General features: G+C 33.5%; 1 protein-coding gene across 2 annotated transcripts in view; it reads left to right on the forward strand.

Annotated features, from left to right (window-relative positions):
• Positions 1–14,953, forward strand: part of LOC114326523 (putative inorganic phosphate cotransporter) — a 167,918-nt gene that overhangs the window by 77,786 nt on the left and 75,179 nt on the right. The gene's annotated exons all lie outside the window — the stretch shown is intronic.

The raw sequence follows: 14,953 nt of genomic DNA on the forward strand, positions 1-14,953 counted from the left end.
AAATAATATTTTATGACTACTACGAAATAATTCCATTTATATTTTTTACCAACAGAAATACTTGTTAATACATAGTACCTAATTCAGTAAATACCCAACTAGACGCACGAAAATATTGGCGAGATATGTGAATCCATGACACGTTATCATATGCCGTTACCAATACTGGCACTGGTAACGGTAACGCAGGAGAAACCTCGCTGTCGTTCGGGACTAGCTCTGAAAATTTTGAAGAACCGACGGGTCTAAAGACGGCGCGCGGGCACGCGGTGCATATCAGTATTGTAACCATTTTGAAGATTGGTAACGTTGGTTTAGTACCTATTACAGATTACAGTGTGCGTGCATTTAAACATGGAAGAGCGTTGCTACGTATTGCGTAATTGATCAACTACTTGAAAAGTCATTCTACTTGTATATTTTTTTATATATTATTTCAAAGAAAAAAATGATATTATTGAAAATGGAAGAATAAAATATAAACAATAGTTTTCAAAATCTGTTCTTTTTCCTACTTGTTCATTTTGTTATGTTAATTTTATGGTAGAATAATATGTTTCATTTGTTTATTATTTATTGTTATACCTGTTACATATACATAATTACATACATATAATTTGGGAATAGTGATTTGTTTAATTTTATCCCACGGGATTGAAAACAAAAACTTATATTTGGGAGGTTCAAAATATTTTTTTAAATAAGATTTTTTTACATCTGGTTTTGGTAACACTTTAGAAAAAGTCACGCGTCGCCACAGGTAGTTATTATTTGTAGTTTGCATCTGAGTATTTTTAGAGTTATATAATATAACAAATATAAGTGTAAGGGCACCTTCTTGTCCTAGAAATGAGAAATCATTTCTAAAGGCGGACGAACCAGGCATGGTCAACGGCGTGGAGATGCATAAGGCAACGGGAAACCAATGCATTAAAGGCTCATAGAGCATCCCTAGTTAATCATCATGACTAACAACATAACCAAACACTCTACTGATCATGAAACTCGGAAAACAAGATCCGGCAGAGGAGGAAACTCACAAGACTGCAAGGCCTCCCCGGTCGTCAACATGCGAAAACCTTGCAAAGTAGCGACGTGGAATGTTAGAAGTCTACATCAAGCTGGAAAAGTACATAATGCCGTTAATGAAATGGAAAGGCTGAATGTAGACATTTTAGGAATCAGCGATGTCCAATGGCCCGACTCAGGAAAGATGAAAATCAACAATAAAACAATATATTATTCAGGAAGTCAAGACGGTTCACACAGATATGGTGTCGGGATAATACTAAACAAACACATGGATAAAGCTGTAGTAAATTTCATTCCATACTCCAACAGAATTATCCTCTTACAATTAAATCAGAATAAACCCAAATTAAACATAATACAAGTTTATGCTCCGACTGCGGACAAACCAGAGAGCGATATTGAAACTTTCTACGAAGACCTAGACAATATTTTAAAATCCATTAAAACGCAGGATGTTACAATTATAATGGGAGATTTTAACGCAAAGGTTGGAGACGAAAAAGTAGAAGAATGTACAGGAGGATATGGTCTGGGCAACAGAAACGAAAGAGGTGAGAGGCTTATCGAATTTTGCCAAAACAATAATTTTGTCATAACTAATACATTGTTTAAAATGCCAAAGACAAGACTATATACCTGGAAGTCACCAGCAGATCAAGAAGGGAGAATTGTAAGAAACCAAATAGATTATGTATTGATTAGACAAAGATACAAGAACGCAATTATATCTTCAAAAACCTATCCAGGTGCCGACATAGGATCAGATCACAACCCAGTAGTGACCAAAATTAGGCTCAAAATGAAAATAATAAAACGCAGAACAACAGATGTAAAAATCGATACAAGTAAACTAAGAAACCCACTCATAAAACAACGCCTGACAGATGAAATTAATAACCGTTTAATGAATGTTAAAGAACAAATCCAGCAAAATACTGAAACAGAGACAAAATTGTTATTAATAAAGACAGAAATAGATAAATGTCAAAAAGAAATTCTTACACCAACCAGATACAAAAAGAAACAATGGATGACGGAGGAAATTTTAGATTTAATGGAAGAAAGACGTCAGCATAAAAACAAAGATAATCAGATGTACAAAAATGTGGATAAACAAATAAAATCCAAAATTAAACAGGCTAAAGAACAGTGGTTAAAAGAACAATGCGCAGAAATAGAAGAACACCAGAAAAGACATGATAATTTTAACACACATAAAAAAAATTAAGGAATTAACGCAGATCAACAGAAAAATAAAACCGGGAATACTAAAAGATACAGATGGGAAAATTGTGTTGAGTACTAACGAAAAATTAAAGAGATGGACAGAATACATAAATGAATTGTTCAAAGAAAATAGAACAGAGCAGATGGAAGTCGAAGTAGAAGATGATACAGTTTTGAAGATATTAAAAGAAGAAATTAAATCGGCATTAAAAAACAGCAAAAATGGTAAAGCAGTAGGTCCAGACCAAATCCCAGTAGAAAGCTTAAAATGTATAAATGATGAAACCGTAGACATTATCGTAGACTTGTTTAACACAGTGTACAAAACAGGAAACATACCAAAACAATGGTTACTCTCAACCTTTTGTGCTATCCCTAAAAATACAAATGCTAAAGATTGCAGTGAATACAGAACAATATCATTAATAAGTCACATTCTCAAATTATTCTTGAAAATAATACATGGTCGTATAAACAAAAAACTAGAAGAAGGAACAGATGATAGTCAGTTTGGGTTCAGAAATGGACTAGGAACCAGAGAGGCGTTATTTGCTTTTAATGTGTTAGCTCAAACATGCATGGACATGAATGTGGATGTGCATGTTTGTTACGTTGATTTTGAGAAGGCTTTTGACAAAGTAAGACATGAAAAATTAGTCCAAATTCTAAAGACAAAAAACATAGACAAAAGGGACTTACGAATAATAACAAACCTTTACTGGAATCAAAGAGCACAAATTGTAATAGATAACGAACCCAGTCCAGAAATTGAAATCAGGAGAGGAGTTCGGCAGGGATGTATTATGTCTCCATTACTCTTTAATGCATATAGTGAAGCCATTTTTGAAGAAGCATTGCTATCTCAAAGTGAAGGAATAATAATTAACGGAAGATCTATTAACAACATAAGATATGCAGATGACACCGTGATTATAGCAAGCTCTGCTGAACAACTCCAACTACTACTGAACAAAACAAACAATTTCTGTAAAGAATATGGACTAAAAATGAATATAAAAAAGACCAAATACATGATAATAACTAAGAAAACAAACATACAAACAAGCATACATTTGGGAAATGTACCGATAGAAAGGGTTGATAAATACAAATACCTAGGAACCTGGATTTCAGAGAAAAATGATCAAACAACAGAAATAAGGACCAGGATAGAAATAGCAAGAAATGCGTTTGTAAAAATGAAAACAGTTCTCTGCAACAAAGACCTTAGCTTAGAACTGAGAGCAAGAGCTTTGAGATGCTACGTGTTCTCGATACTACAATATGGACTTGAAAGCTGGACATTAAAGCAAGAACACATAAATAAGCTACAGTCATTTGAAATGTGGTGTTACATACAGAAGAATGCTTAGAATAGCATGGACACAGAGGAAAACGAACACGGAAGTACTGCGAGAAATGGGTAAAGAATGCGAAATAATAAACACAATAAAAATAAGAAAGTTACAATATCTGGGACACGTAATGAGGGGACCGCGATATGAAATGCTAAGACTGATAATACAGGGAAAGATAAGAGGCGGAAGGAGTATAGGAAGAAGGAGAGTGTCATGGTTAAAGAATTTAAGGGACTGGTTTAGATGCAGTTCTATAGAACTCTTTAGAGCAGCGGTGGATAGAGTAAAGATAGTGATGATGATATCCAACCTCCGATTAGGAGACGGCACTTGAAGAAGAAGAATATAACAAATATTTAAACTAGTTTTATCATAAATTATAACATAACTTTTTTCATTTAAAGAATTGACCGGGGTTAATGATATATTTAAATATTTAATAATCATACTTATAAATTATTCCTCGGAATATGAATATTTTAAAAGCAGCCATTAATATTATTTTAGTCATACTTTCCAGAGACTTCCGTCTTTTAAATAATTACTCCCACCGGGTATCACCCGTGTGACTCTTTACTAACTAAGGAGAAGTGTAAAATAGGCCAGGATATGACATTGACTATAACTTTCCTTGTCGCGGCGGATTTGCTTGAAAATTTGGATTTAGGTTTCTCTTATCCTCTATTTCATTTTTGTAATTAAGCCTAGGGTTGTTTTTACTTGGTGGGTGAAAGCCAACCCTTCTAGGGGTGAAAAAGTATACGTTCAAAATACGACAGGAAATGGAGAAACTGACTAATTCTAAGCAACTTTTGTTCTGTAGATTTTTTTCAATAAGTCAATATTTTCGAGTTTCAAAAAAAATATTCTTAGAAAAATTATAGCTTATCAAAAAACGAAAAAAATGGTGTATGTATGATGTTTGTAGAACAGTAGAAAAATTGTTGTAGCTCCCGGTTGTAGTAGTTGTTGCTCCTGAAAAATAGGTTCTTATTCGTCAAATTCCAAATCGAATATAAAATCGCCCCCTAATTAGGTAATTTACTTATGTATTGTTTATATGATCTGTAAGTTTCACCAACTCAAAGTGAGTATTTTTGGAAAAAATTGAATTTAATATAAAAAAAATTGAAATAAAAAAAATGATATTTTTCCAAATAACTTGAAAAATTTTATAATACGAAATATCTCGAGAAGAATAAAGTGTACCTATGTTTTCCTTTTCTGAATGTTTTGGATTTTGTTTGTTTATCTGTAAGACAAAAATAATTGGTTAGGGTATAGCTGTTCAAAGTTTGCATACACTCGTGATTAGTGACTCGCTCAAACCCTTTCAACTACAACCCAAACAAAATGAAACTAGCATATTTATAAAAGTAAAACCTACATTTTCATACTCTTTGAGATTTTTCGTATCACTGATACTCTTAAGTTATTTTGAAAAGAGAGCATTTTTCCAAAATTTTTAGAAAACATTTTTTTATTATAAAACCAATTTTTTTCAAAAATAAGCACTTTCAACCGGTAAAACTTACAGATGGTATAAACAATACATAAGTAAATTAAATTAAAAAGCGTCAACGATTCATTTTATTTGGAATGCGAATTAGAGGGTGATTTTTAAAAAAAATTTACAATAAAAAGCGATCAATTTTATTTTCAGCGTAACTTTCTTACATTTGATGCTAAAAACCTAACAAGAACAGAAATAAAGGTTTTTTAAACATTTGAAAAAAGTTTTGATCAGTTTTCCCCGAAATATTCGATTTGTAATTTGACAATAAGAACCTACTTTTTTTAGCTAGAATTCTCTTTTTACTAGGTATAAAGACTTCATACATACACCATTATTTTTAAGCTATTTTTTGCTAAGAATATTATTTTAGAGAAAATATTTACTTCTTGAGTCGATTGTGAAAAACCGTCTAATAATGTGTTGTTTTGTGTTGAAAAATGAACATTTTCACTTGCAAATAACTCAAAAGGTATTGACTTAATGAAAGAACTCTATGGAATAATAAAAGTTGCTTAATTAGTCAGTTAATCTATTTACGGACTTTCTTTTACCACCGAGAAGGGTTGGCTTTCAACCCTCCAAGTAAAAGTAACCCTGAGATCAAGTCCAAAAGTGAAGTGAAGGGTAATAGGAATGAATGAAGACGTGTCATTTAAACCTCGTTTAGGCCTGAGCCTCTTCGAGGTATGGTATCTCCCTTTTTTGCGGGAGCGTAGGAGGGGGACTTACAAGGATAATCTATAGTAGAGAAGCAATTACTGCTAGTAGTGCGGGGGCCTCAAAAGGTGGTTAATTTAAATGCAGAAACCATAGAGGAGCGTAAGGTAAAGAATCTCTGCTCAAAACAACCAACAAGCGATGGCACTTTGGATTTTACCAGCACACATTGTGAACGACTGAACGTTTGTGGGATGGAGCTTACATTATCTGCCATATCTAAGGAAACGGGTAGGAGGAACCTAAATCCCAATTTTCAATCAAATCCGTCTTGACGAGGAAAACTTTACTCTAAAAGAGACACTTACTGGCCTATAAGCAGTAGCGTAAAAGAGAGCTTGCGTGAGTTTCATTTAACAACCACCGTTCGATGTCGTGGGAATACCTGGGGCTTGTGCTCCTTGTTCCCAATTCAGATCGGTTAATTATAATTTAATATAATTATATTATACCCTTCGATGAATTTCACAACTGAAATTCGTGTTATCTATACATATAGCGGGACGATATTGATTACTGTCTACAAAAACTCCACCTAAAAGCGTTTTTTATTATTATTTGTTTTAATCACTTTTTAACTAAAAAAAAGTGTGTATTTTTGAGTACAAAAATTCTTTTTGTCGTCTTTCTTGAAACAATATTGGTGTCTGAAGAGCAATTCTTATTTTATGTCTCTACAATCGTCTTTTCAAATTTGTACACCTTTTTTAAGCTTCTTATCGACAAAAAGTGGCAAACGCCCCGGAAATTCGGAAGTTAATAATTGAATTAATAAATAACCTCTTTCAGATTGTAAAAAAGCAGCAAAGCACGAATTCGGCACAGTTTCCATGGTCTGAAATGAATACTTCAACAGTGTTATAAGTTTTACGCCTATCAATAGGAAACTGCTAGTCAAAGACGACTGCTATGAATGTATAGAGAATCCCCAAACAAGATATTATGCAAATAATCGGTGGAAAATTTAACAAAAAAATTGGCAACGAACCTAACCTTATAGCCCGGGAGGTAGTGTCAAATTTAACCGGATCATTTTAGCATGGCTGTTTTCTTTTTATTTAGTTAGGTGTTCCAAAGCTTATTAACAAATGATGTGTCAGCTGGCTCAAAACCGGGGATTTTAGCCAAGAAAAGGTAAAATGTGAAACTTGATGGAAAACACTACAACTTATATGTCAAATATTTACCTATCTCCGTGACTTACGTGTATAATAGCCAAGAATACCTACCTACTGGCTTTCACCCAGACGACTCGGGTTCAAATCCTGGCCCTGAAAATCGTTTTGTTTTTAAAATTGACATTTTGATTTGAAAAATAATTATTTTTTGATAATACTACATTTTTATTATTTATACAAAAGTATATAAAAAAGTCTGTATGTCTTTTATAGAATCGTAAACTATGCATTTGATCATAATATGATAATATCATAATATTATTATGATTGACCTCCTTAATAAACAAAGTTGTTGTACATAATCCCCTAAAGCTTCTTTAGTTAGTACGAACAAAGGGCTTTGACCCCCTCCCACCCCCACTCGACCTTCTTTTTTTTACCCTAATTTTTCACTTTTCTATCACCAACCCCTTATTAATCTAAATATTTCCTTGTTCTCTCTAATATATAAAAATGAATGTTTGTCTGTATGCCCCTTATCGAATCGTAAACTGTGCATTTGATCATATATGATGACCTCAAGCAAAGTTGTTGTACATGAACCCGGGAAGGTTTCTGAGTTAATACGACCAATCTAAGTAATCATTATTTACGCAGAAAGCATAAAAACAATATTGTTTATTAGAAAAAAAGTATACGCAATATTTTTGAGTATTTTTTGGCTTTCTGGTAATTTTTAGGTATTTAACTTTTAAACATTATTTTTTAGTTCTAAGGTGGTACGAAGTTTGCCGGGTCAGCTAGTTAATAATAAAACAAGCTGAAAATGCGAGCATTATCGTAACGAAAACTTTGTTTATATACGTATTTAAATTCATAATATAGAAAATTGCTATTACGAAAAGCGGTTTAGAATTAAAAATTATGTTTTAATGTGCAAATATATCATCTAATTTAAATGTTGTGAACTATAAAGATACTTTACTCGAAATTCATATTTTTTACATACCTCGTATAAAATTAATAAAATTTGATTCATTCATGATGGTTGCATCATAAATCCTAGACCAAGAAGAGATTTTTATGAAGAATAACTTTTCTTCGTCAAATTAAAAATACAAGAGTTATAAATGAAAATGATGTTTTTTTTTTGTGGCATGGACTTTATGTCAATCAGCCAGTCACAACATGACTACCATATCAAGAAGATTAAATATTTAAAGACCGTAAGTCCATAAAATATCAATAACGAAGAAGAATTAGTTCAATAGCTGTGAGAGATAATTTATGTACTGAAATAAAGAGATGGTACTAAGCTAAGGCGTTGATTGAGGCATGGGCGCCCATATAAAAATTTTCAGGGTGGGGCCAGACGTGAAGATGTTGCACATTATATTTTGTATACTTTGGATAACCATATATAGTTAACAGCACCCGAAAAGCTAGGGGGCCACGCCCCCCCCCTGCCCATGGGCATGGGCGCCCATGGGTATGGGCGCCCATGGATTGAGGTAAGGTAAGCTAATTATAGCCTCCTTTCAACATCATAGGTGTGTTCAAAAACGATCTACAACAATTAAATAACAATAACAATAAGATAAGAATAATAAAATAAGAATAATAATAAACAAGACGGTGAGGTCCTCAAGAAAATGATGTTGGTATCCATAATTTGAGAAAATTCGTCAAATATTTTTTTTCATTAGAAGGATGTAATTTCATATATCAGAATATACTTTTTTATTCCAAACCACATTTTAAATAAGAATTTTCCAATATTGTAAAATAAATAATACATACATGATAAAGAAATTTTTACTGATGAACTTTACTTGGATCTACAAACCGAGCGAGTCTCGTAAATTCCACGGATTTGCGCCACGCTTCACGCAACCGTATTTACGTACTTGTATTTTGAGTTGCGTGGTCGTGCGCTGGTCGAGTGGAGTTGTAATTTACCAAATTTAAATATAATTGTTTCTACTGATTCATTATTAATATAGTATAAAGGCCACGTCTCACCATCAAATAATTTGATCAAACAGTTTGAGCAAACTCCGGAAGTACGTCAAAGTGACGTCACAATTGCAGTTTTTTTGAAATTCTAAAAATCTGTGCTCTCACTATCAGTCTAGTTTGATCAAATTTTTTGTATTGAGTTGTCTAACTTGTTTGTACTTTATTTAAAATTAAAATTTTTCATTATTATCCACAATGAACACTCAGGATGTGACGTCACTAACTGTCACTTTTAGTTTGCTCAAACCAGATTGATCAAATTATTTGATGGTGGGACGCGGCCTTAATATGTATTATTGCTTTCAAAATATACTCAAATTGTATTTCTATACATTTATTACACATATTATTTTATATAATAATTAAATTCACTATAAAATGTCATTTTTTTTCTGGCCATTGGCATGGTAGGTACGGTAATTTTGAACAGTTAGGTACCTAGGGTCATGTGTAGTTGTAGTGTGTGTGTTGAGTAAGTGTCTTGTTACTTTGCATGTCGACGTCATTGTCTTTGCAAAGAGACGCTAATTGTATCCGAACGTCTGCGGTCCCTCCGGTGAGTACCGATCGGAGGGACCGCAGACTATATTTTATTAATAGCTAAATAATTTAAAATTTAGTTTGACATTCACGAAGTGTCAAACTCAAATGTAAATAATAACATTTGCTTTGCTTAACAAATTCAGATTAAAAAAGTAGCCTACTTCCTAATCAAAGATTTCAGCTGACGTTTAGTGCGTGGTAGGAAATAACCGGATTGTGACGTCACATTTTAGAGTTTGAGGTCGATTATCTCGAAGACGGTTAGAGATAGTGAAATGCCGTTTTCAGATTTGGATTCAGAAGACAAAACTACATAAGAATCCATCGATATATCTGCTCTAAGTATTGCAGGAGCGGCAACGCAATAACTCACAGACTTTTGCAAATTTATAAACGAAAAGTTTTCGTTGAAAATATTCTTGAACTATGTAGTTTGGCAAATATTAAAAAGTATAAATCATTAATTTATGAATTTTATATTGTAAGAAAAAAGCGTCAGCTGAATATATATGATCAAATGCAAAGTTTACGATTCTACAAAAGACATACAGACTTTTTTATATTGTGTCGTATAAAAAATAAAAACGTGGTATTATCAAAAAAAAATTATTTTTCAAATCAAAATGTCAATTTTAAAAACAAAAAAGATTTTCAAGACCATGATTTGAACCCGAATCGTCTGGGTGACAGCCAGTAGCTAGGTATTCTTGGCTATTATACACGTAAGTTACGGTGATGAATATTTGACATATAAGTTGTAGCGTTTTTCCATTAAGTTTCACATTTTAACTTTTCTTGGCTAAAATCCCGGGTTTTGGGCCAGCTGACACATCATTTGTTAATAAGCTTTGGAACACCTAACTAAATAAAAAGAAAACAGTCATGCTAAAATGCTCTGGTTAAATTTGACACTACCTCCCGGGCTATTAGACCGACAATAGGACAACACAGCATCCACGATACCTCAAACGATAATAGACAAAGACTCGTATAGAAGAGCATCGGCTAGCAATATACTTGTAAAGTTTACTATGTTCCAACATAAAAATACTCATAAAGAAATTGGGGCTCTAACGATCACTTCAGACGAAACCAAATTTACCACGTAATAATTGTCGATGCTCGACATGGAAGTAATACTCTGGATGTAAGATGCCTCAGAGGAATTATCAAGTGGAGGTTGCATCTTTAAACGAACGAAGCATTGTGATAGTAGAACATCGAGAAAATGCGAAATAAGGAAATCCGAAAAAAATACGTATAGGAAATGAAACCACATCTAAATATAATAGACTAGAGCAATAATGTCAAAGGGCTATGCAACAAGTGGAAAAATCAGTTACAGAGCCAGCAGATCTAATAATAAGTAGGAAAAAACAAAACGAGATCAAGGAAATGCTTTGATAAAAAATGCCAACAAGCTACAAGACAGACAGACAAAGCTAAACAACATGCTTCCACAAGAAATAACAGTAAGTAAAAAAACCATACATGATCACGACTAGAAACAAGAAAACTAAGCAGAGAGAAAAAAAGAAATACGGATAACAGAAATATTAAGAAATCGAACCGAATAGAGAACAGTCAAAGAGTTGAGCATTTTACAAATAAGTGTCAAACGAAAAGAGAGCCTTCAGACATTACTACATATCCGTACTTGGGAAAAATAATGACGAGTTTAATAATAAACGAAGAAAAGCTGTTCCAAAATTTACTAAACATACATGAAGAGGAAGAACATGGAGAAAATACTTTCTGCATACATATATTGTAAGAAATTCATCATCATCATCACATAGCCAAATTTGTCCACTGTCGGACATAGGCCTCCTCAAGATGTCTCCACCCTTCTCTGTCCTGGGCAGCTGCAATCCAGTTTGTCGCTATTCTCTTAATATCGTCGGTCCATCTGGTAGGTGGTCTTCCACGACTTCGTTTGTCCGCCCTTGGCCGCCACTCTAAGATATTCCTTGTCCATCTGTTGTCTCTCTGTCTTGCGACGTGTCCTGACCATTTCCACTTCAACTTCGTAATGCGCTTTATGATGTCTTCCACTCCAGTTCTTCGCCGAAACTCATCATTTCGTATTCTGTCTCTCAGAGTTAGGCCAAGCATGGATATTTCCATTTTTCGTTGTGCTACTTGTAATTTTCCTATTGATGTTTTAGGCAATGTCAATGTTTCAGCTCCATAAGTAAGCACCGGAATTACGCACTGGTTAAATGCTTTTATTTTTAGCTTTATTGGGATGTTTTCCTTGAACACGTCTCTTAGTTTGCCATACGCTACATATTCTAATGCTATTTTTCTAGATAATTCTCATGTTTGGTTGTCTCTACTTATTTGTATTTCGTGGCCCAGATAGATGTATTTGTGAACTGTTTCGATATGGCAGTTTTCTAGTGTAAGTGGTCCGCTAGGTACTAAATTGGTCATCATTTTAGTTTTCCCAAAGTTGATTTCCAACCCTACTTTTTGAGAAATTCGTAGTTCTTGTAGCATTTCGTGGGCTTCCTTTAAGTCGTCGGTTATTAAAACTATATCATCTGCAAATCGTAAGTGGTTCAGCCTTTCGCCATCGACACTCAAACCTCTGTTTTGCCATTCTAACATCTGGAAGGAGTTAAGAAATTAACAAATTGAAAAACGCAAAAGCTCTACGCTCCGACAATAGCGATATAGTCAAAGAGATTAACTCCCAATGTTTAAGATGTGCTGGCCATATCCAAAGCTTCCCTAATAACCACCCAGTATCTGGGAGGCAGCTTCAACAGGGAGAATGCCTTTAGGACATCAACGAATGATAAGAATGATAGATAGATAACATATATGGCCAAATTTAAGAACGATGTTGCTACTCACTGACTCAACTATCATGAACGACCATTCAAGCTGGAAGCTTTTTATATAAAGACATTCTTTAAGTTATAGGTTTCCCATAGTTTTATAGTGTACAATATAGAATTTCCGGTGAAAAATATATCATCATCTTCTTTCTTCTTGCAGTACCGTCTCCTATCGTAGGTTGGCTACCATCACAGCAATCTTAACTTTGTTGGCTGCAGCTCTGAACAACTGCAATGAACTGCACCCATACCACTCCCTTAAATTTCGCAACCAGGAAATCCTCCTACGTCCCACATTTCTCTTTCCCGAGATTTTTTCTTGGATTATGAGTCTTAGCAGAGAGTACTTTTCTCCTCTCATTATATAGCCTATATATTCCAGTTTTTTCGTTTGTGGTTTTTATGACTTCGCATTCCTTCCCCATTCAGCAAAATATCTTGATTTGTTACTCTCTCTGTCCATGGTGTTTTCCACATTTTTCTGTAGCACCACATCTCGAATGCCTCAATGTTTTTGATGTTTATCTTTTTCAGTGTCCAAGCTTCCATGTCGTACAGCAGAACGGAGAAAACATAGCACCTTAACATTTTCGTTATTAAGTTTATATTTATGTCCCGGCTGCATAGGAACTTTTTCATTTTAACAAATGATTGTCTCGCCGCTCTTTTCGCCTCTTAATGTCTCTTGTCTGGCCATTAGTATCAGTGAACCATACCCCTAAATATTTGTAGGACGCAACTCTTTCAACTGGCTGATTATTTATGGTTAAATTCACATTGGTGTATAGCTTCTTTGTTACAATCATCATCTCATACAGTAAATATACTCACGGACAAAAATATTGCATATGCATGTGGAATGAAATTGTTTGTGCTGTTATTCTTAGCCCCCCTGTTTTAAAGTCTCATATAAATAAATGCTATAATCGGATTTAAATCTGATGTGGGCTTTGTGCTGGCCAGTATAATTTTTAAATCGAATCTCATCAAGGTAAGTCTTCATTATGCTTGCGACATGAAAACGTGCATTAACACCAATATGTCATATCCAATATGGCTTTCAAATGGCAAAACATGATCTTCTTAACTGTTTTCAATGTACTATTGTGTTTCAATTTATCAATCAGAGATAGAATAAAAATTTTTATTTTTTTATTATAACGCGGGCACATAAATTTGATACACCCTGTATATTGATTTGTAAATATTTATTTGAAGTTAGCTTTCAACGCAAAATGGTTTCTCCTTAATGAATTTTTCCATGAAGAATATTAAAAACATTTTTGTAAATAAAAGTGAAGTGAAAGTTATTTAGGATTAGTATTTTAAACCGATTGTTTATTACGGGAAAGATAGAAGCCGTAGGTAATTAGTTCTCAGAAAATTAAGGTAAAGAAAGTTTGGAATTTTAAACTTTTTGTTTAACCCCGAGTAAATTTTGTAGAATTTCCCGAAAGTAATTAGTATGATGGTAGGAATAATTTTAAAGTATGAGTGGGTTTTCGAATGAAAAAAAATGGGGAGAGAGAAATGTTTCTGATTGGCTTGGAAATTTGGAATGGAGAAAGTTTTGTCGGAATGTTGAGACAGTTTGGAAAAGAAAAGATCATTGTGTTACAGGCAGCCGAGAGGAGCAGTCAAAAGTTTTCGTGAGTAGTTCAGAAGCAAGTACTAGTGGTTGTGTGAGAGTAACTGAAAAGTGGGACGAGAGACAAATCAAATCGAGAAGAAATACCTCTTTGATTCTGTAAAGTCCAAGAGAGTAAGTTACAAGAATTATCGTTATTAAAATTATTTGTGACACCAAGTAAAAAAGATACTTGGATCTCAGGAGATTATTGTTGAGAGAAAGAGAGGAGAGAGATTTGGAGTTTATTGAACGAGTCCTGGTCAAAGGAAGCCTGGCTTGTGTTTTGGAGAAATAGTTGCTGGTATTCTGCTGGATTGTTTGCTGAGAACGGAGAGGGCTTTGATTGGTAGCCTAACATAATCAACAAGGAGGAGCTGTTTGGGTCAAGAGGAGACATCATTGTGTGTGAATCAAAAAGGTCAGTCAATAACCTATGTGATAGATTTTTTTTTAATCAGAAGTTAATTTTTTTAAGTAAAAGCATATGAATTTAAGATTCCATTTCAAAAATTTAATAGGAAGTATAAGTAATTTTGCGAATACCAAATTTGTTTGTTTAGCTGGGTTTATTAATGGTATCAAGAACAAAGCGATAAATATTTGTTTGAATTAGATTAATTTAAATGGTAAAAGTTTCTTTTGGACAGTTATGCCCACAGAATTTAATTGATAAATTTACAGAATATTGCTTTTGATAATAAAGGTAATTGTATGTTTTTATTTATGATTTTTCTATTTATTTCCTTTTCCTATTTTATCCCGATAAGGATCAACTAAGAGATACTGAAACCACGAGAGAAGATAAGTATAACGTAAGAGAATTTCATTAATTTTTTTATATTTTAAAAAGGCACCCTGAGATTCTTTCTTAATTTTTATGTATGATTTGCGTTAATTAAATAATTGATCAAGTAAATAATAATTAATATAAAAGTAATAGAAAGCAG

The sequence above is a fragment of the Diabrotica virgifera genome, chromosome 2 (assembly GCF_917563875.1).
Source record: "Diabrotica virgifera virgifera chromosome 2, PGI_DIABVI_V3a".
Lineage (NCBI taxonomy): Eukaryota > Metazoa > Arthropoda > Insecta > Coleoptera > Chrysomelidae > Diabrotica > Diabrotica virgifera.